The sequence below is a fragment of the Trichosurus vulpecula genome, chromosome 3, assembly GCF_011100635.1.
Source record: "Trichosurus vulpecula isolate mTriVul1 chromosome 3, mTriVul1.pri, whole genome shotgun sequence".
NCBI lineage: Eukaryota > Metazoa > Chordata > Mammalia > Diprotodontia > Phalangeridae > Trichosurus > Trichosurus vulpecula.
Genome location: NC_050575.1, coordinates 35,628,897 through 35,634,853, shown reverse-complemented (window position 1 = coordinate 35,634,853; position 5,957 = coordinate 35,628,897).

The window sequence follows — 5,957 nt, the reverse complement described above, 5'->3', positions numbered from 1 at the left end:
ATCAGTGATCTGGAAAAAGACATCAATGGTGTGCAATTTGCAGATGACACAAATTTGGGGAAGAATAGCCAGCATATTGGATATCAGGCTCTGTAAAGATCTCAATAGGATAAAACATTGCGTCAAATCAAACACATATAACCCTACTAAATTTCATATGAAAACCTTACACATGGGTGCAAAAGATCAATTTCTTTTGGAATCTTCTTTTTTTTGAGGGGGGAAGGCAGGGCAATTGGGGTTAAGTGACTTGCCCAAGGTCACACAGCTAGTAAGTGTGTCATGTGTCAAAGGTCACATTTGAACTCAGGTCCTCCTGACTTCAGGGCTGGTGCTCTACTCACTGTGCCACCTAGCTGCCCCCAAAAGATCAATTTTTTAAGTATAAGACAAGGCAGACATGGCTAGATAGAAATTTGAAAAAAAAGCTGGAGATTTCAGTGGACTGTGTGAAAATTAATATTGACTTTCTGTTTGATTTTACTCTGTAAGTGATTTTATTCTGTAAGCCTCTTCTCTGTCTCTAAGTGAAGCTCATGTGTTCAATAGTTGGGTCTCCTCTCTCTCTGAAGTTAGATACCAAAGGCTTAAGCTTTCCCACAATCACTGTTAGTCAAAGAAAGCTCTGTTCTCAATACTCTCTTAAAACATTATCTCAGCATTTCCTGAAAGGTTTGTGTGTTATCCTTGAGAAGCTGGACTAACTGACCTTGTCCCCTCTTTAGAAATTAAAAAGGTGATTTTATCTAATCCCCCAAGTGTCAGTGAGTCTCATACCTGGGTTTCTATGAGTGACCTCAAGGATGCAGCTAGGACCTGCAAATTCACAAAAACATTCCTTAGAGTTGGAGAGAGGTGGTCTTCATCTCATGTGTGTGCTATGCCCACTTTCTTTAGTGTAAACAGTCATGATCCCTCACCTGTGTGATTCTGACCAATTATACAATTTCTGTTCTGTTCTTTGGCCTATGCATTTAAAATGAGTTGCATCTTCAACTTGGGGTCTTGGGCCAGTGGCAGTGCCTTTGACCCATCCTTTATGCTCTGTTAATAAACTGTTATCTCGCTCAGAGAATTGCCTCAGTTTACCTTTTTATTAAATTTCACACACAACTACAAACTTCATGTCATAGTCTCTAGCTGGCATTTCAAGATTTGCAAAGCACTTTACATATGTTATAATTACAAAGTAGGTGGTATTATCATCTCCATTCTGCAGATAAGGAAACTAAGGCTGAGATGCTGAGTGCCTCGTTCAGTGTCCATACCTCCTTCAGTGTCCAAGACGAGACATTCACTCAGATCTTCCTGGATCCACCTCCAGCATTGTACCTACTATGGCACCTAACTATCTTATTAATTTGGAGCTGGACAAGACTCCAGAAGTCATCTTGTCCTATTGGCTCATTTTACATTTGAGGAAACTGAAGCCAAGTGAGGTTAAATAACTTCCCCAAGGTCATATTGGCAATAAATAACAGAGCTGGGATGTGAACCCAGGTCCTCCAAACACCAAAGCCAGTGGTCTTTTTGCTAAACTGGATTGCCTCCCTAAGCGATCTAGCAGAGAGAAAATTAAAACAATCTGAGACTATGTTAAGAGAGACATAGTATCCCAGGCCAAGGAAGCAATAGTCAAAATATAAAATACCAAATAAGATCCAGTAACACTGGCCTCCCAGCTGTTCCACAAATAAAACTCTCCCATCTCTCAGCTCCGGGCATTTCCTCTGGCTGTCCCCAATGCCTGGAACATTCTCCCTCTTCTGCCCTGACTTCTAAGCTCTCTGGCTTCCTTTACGTCTCATCTAAAATCCCACCTTCTACAGGAAGCCTTCACAACCCTTCTTAATTCCAGGACCTTCCCTCTGCTAATTACTTCCCATTTATCCATATATATATATTTCTTTGCAAGTTGTGTCCCCCATTAGACTGTAAGCTCCTTGAAGGCAGGGACTGTCTTTTGCCTCTTTTTTTGTGTCTTTGGCACTTGGAACAGTGCCTGGCACACAGAGGGTTTAATACATGTTTGTTGATGGATTGCTACCAGACAGATTACATCTGGAGTACTATATTTTCTGGGTGCTACCGTCAGGAATGACATTGATAAGCTGGAGAGCATTGGGAGGTGTGTGACTAAGAAGACAAATGGCCTCAAGTTTGTGCCATATGAAGATCACAGGGCCTCTCCTGTGGAAGAGAAGACTTAAGGAGAACATCAAGATTGTGTAACTAAATTTGTTCTTCTTGGGCCCAAAGAACAAACCAAAGAGCAAAGAGTGAAAATTGTAGAGAGTTAAATTTAGGCTGGATGTAAGAAAAAACTTCCTAACAATTTGTTATTACTGAGTTATTTTCCAGTCAATTCTGACTCTATGTGACCCCATCTGGACTTTTCTTGACAGAGATACTAGAGTGGTTTGCCATTTCCTTCTCCAGCTTATTTTTTGGATAAGGAAACTGAGGCAAACAGGGTTAAGTGACTCGCACAGGGTCACCCAGCTAGAAGTGTCTGAGGCCAGATTTGAACTCAGGAAGACGAGTCTTTCTGACAACAGGCCTGACATTCTATCCACTGTACCATTTAACTTCCGCATGGCAATTAGAGCTTACCAAAAGTAAAATAAGCTTCCTTGGGAATCAGTAGGTTCAATTAAAGGTTGGACAACTCCTTGTCAAGCATGCTAAAAAAGTGATTCTTTATGTCCACTGAGGTTCCTTCCGACTTTGAAATTCTGTGAAGTATTTGAAGAGCTGTCATAGGAAAAATGAATTAGACTATTTATCTTCCCCAGAGTACAGAATTGGGAGCAGTGTGTAGAAGCTATAAAGAGAGAAAAATTTCCTAACAGCTAGAGCTATCTCAAAATGGAATATTTGTTCCAGAGCAGGAACCAGGAGCAATGGCTGGGAGCTGCAAAGAGGTAAATTTAGGCTGGAGATCAAGAAAGACATCCTAACAACTAAAGCTATCAAGGAATGGAGCAGGAAGCTTCGAAGATAGTTGGTGGGTTCCCCCTCCTTGGAGGTCTTCAAGCAGAGGTTAGGTGACCATTTGTCATATGTTGGAGTGCAGATTCCTTCTGTATATGAGTTGGATTAGATGGCTGTTAAAAGCTATGGTTTTTTAAATAGTAATGTATGGTTGTAAGAGTTAAACTAGATTTACCAGAAGCAAAGCTAAGCAGAATCGATATTTTCAAATTGTGGTATTAGAGAAAACTTTTTAGAGTCCCTCAGGCTATTCCCTGGAAGGTCAAATACTGAAGCTGAAGCTTAAACACTTAGGCCACATAATGAAAAGACAGGACTCACTGGAAAAGACTCTGATGTTGGGAGAGATTGAAGGCAAAAGGAAAAGGGAGATGTCAGAGGATGAGATGCGTAGACAGCATCGTGGAAACGATGAACATGAACTTGGACAGATTTCAAGAGACATTGAAGGATAGATAGAAGGGCCTAGTGTGCTCTGATCTATATGGTCATGAATTGTTGAAAACAACTGAACAACAAGATCCTTTCTAACTCTTTAAGATTTTCTGTGATTCCATGACTGAGAAAAGGCCATTGAACATCTACAACAATGGATCAAGGAATCAGAAATTACGATAAATACAAAAAACAAACACGGAATAAAATGGAAAAACAAGAGAATATGATCAGAAAGCATACTGGCAATTAAGTTGGGACTTTCTTACTGTTTTAGAATGATTAATTGTCTTTGATTGAGCCTTACTAGGTGCAAAGCCCCAGGCCCAAACCCCTATCTACTAGATGCTAAGCCTATGTGGGTGTGAAGCCCTCAGGGTCCTAAGGGGAGTTGCTAAGACCAGAGCCAATAGTAGGAGCCTGAGTTCTGGTCACTCAGATGATATTTGATGACAGCTAAGGAGTGTATAAAAAGAGAGAACAGAGCTATGCGCTTGGGGCTCTCACTCTTGGAGGTGTGTTGATGCGGAGACTCTGGGCAGCTGCAGTTAAGAGCCCTCCAGCTTGTAAACCTGGATGCTGGGACTTTGTTAAACCCTGGTAACTATGCATTGAGATTTGAATCAGACCGAGGTCTCTCTGTTGATGTTTGTAATTTGTTTGTGTTTGCTCCGAAGTTCAGGGTGCTGGTTTCTTCCCATGAACTAAGTGAATGATATTTGTATGTTCCATTAAACTGAGATTGTTAACCCGTTAACGTTACTTTCCTTAGTAAAGCCAGTCAAAGAACCTGTGCCGGCAGCGTTGTTGTTGTTGGGCTTGCGTTGGTGTTTCACCCCCACAGCACACAGCACAACACAGATTGTTGTAACAGAAAGGAGAACTGACGAGTTTAAGATCTTTGAGATAGTATGGTTTGGGGAGACAGCAAGGTTTAAACCTGCAAATGACTGATGTAAAGTGAAAATGGATGTAAAGAGGATTGAGATTGATAAGGAGGCCGAGGTATTAAGTCATCAGCAGAAATATTAAAGTGTAGAGGCAAGGTGTTCAAGAAGAGAAAAAGACTGTAAACTTTAAGGGAAAGCCAAGTTTCAAGACAGTGATCTCTAAGGTCCCTTCTAACTTTAATATTCTATAAATCTTTAAACTTTCCAACTGGGACCAGTAGCCAGAAGGAAGGTATTTTAATCAATTGAGCATAGTGCTCCATAGACATTCACATATACATTTAAATAATGGGAAAGCAAAAAATACTACTGTCTTTTAAAACCGGTCTTATATAAAACCAGAATGTAGGAATGATAAATATCAAATATTGAGTTCGAGATGGTGAGCCTGGAGTTACTGGAGATGAAAGAGCAGTTCATTGTGGAGGTCTTCTATTTCTTGGTGAATCTCTGGAAGTGAGAGAAAAATCTGGGCTTTTCTGACAAAATAATCCATTCTTTTTTCCCTTTTTATTTAATCCAGACCTGTGATTTCCCATATTTTTGGATCTCTTAGTATGAAAATATTCTTCATTGATAATGATCAGCACACTTGTCTAAGAGAATTGGGGCACTGAGAGTTTAAGTGAACTAACCATGGCCACACAGACAGTAATACATAAGAGCAGAACTTGAAACCAAATCTTCCTTACTGGCTTGCAAAACCCTCTGTTTACTATATACCATACCATCTTACTCACCACCCAGGACTGATTGGTGAGTGAGTGCAAACTTACCACTGTGTTTAGCTGGCCTCAGACTATCCATCCTGGACATCTTGATATCTGCTCTCCTGTCACACATACCCCAACTACCATCATCACCACTACTACGCCTTGCCACCTTTTACTTTAGAACTGTCATCAACAGTACTACCATTGCTTCTGGAAAGAATATGACGACTTGGCTTCACTTGGCATTTCTGTGACTGCCCAGAACAAACTTCCTTTCCTGGCCAGTATTTACACACACACACACACACACACACACACACACACACACACATCTATATATTATGATCACTCTTTCCTTAAATGGAATCCAGAGAACTATGGTCCAGACACCCCTGTAGGATATATGTGTATTACCTATATACATACACACACACACACACGCACACATAAATGTATGTGTATACCGTATGTATATACTTTCCCCTTATTAGAATATAAGTTTCTAGACAACATGGACTATCTCACTTTTGCATCTTGATTCCTAGCACCTAGCCCGGCATATATGACATTTAATAAATGTTTTTCCACTCATTCATTCATTCCACCTACCCAAACATAACTCTTCTTTAAATATAATTATGGGAATTGGGGAAGAGAAGTGAAAAAGGAACAGGTGGAATTTGAAGTTAGATATAGCTTTATTTTTTTGTTTTTTTAAGAGCTTTGGTATTAAGATTACTATACATTCCCCTCACCTTCCATTCCTCCCCAGCCATCCCACTCCCCACTCCATGAGTCTTCAGTATTTTATCCAGGGAATAAATTACAAATGACCCACGTTGAAAGGAAAAAACACGCACACAAG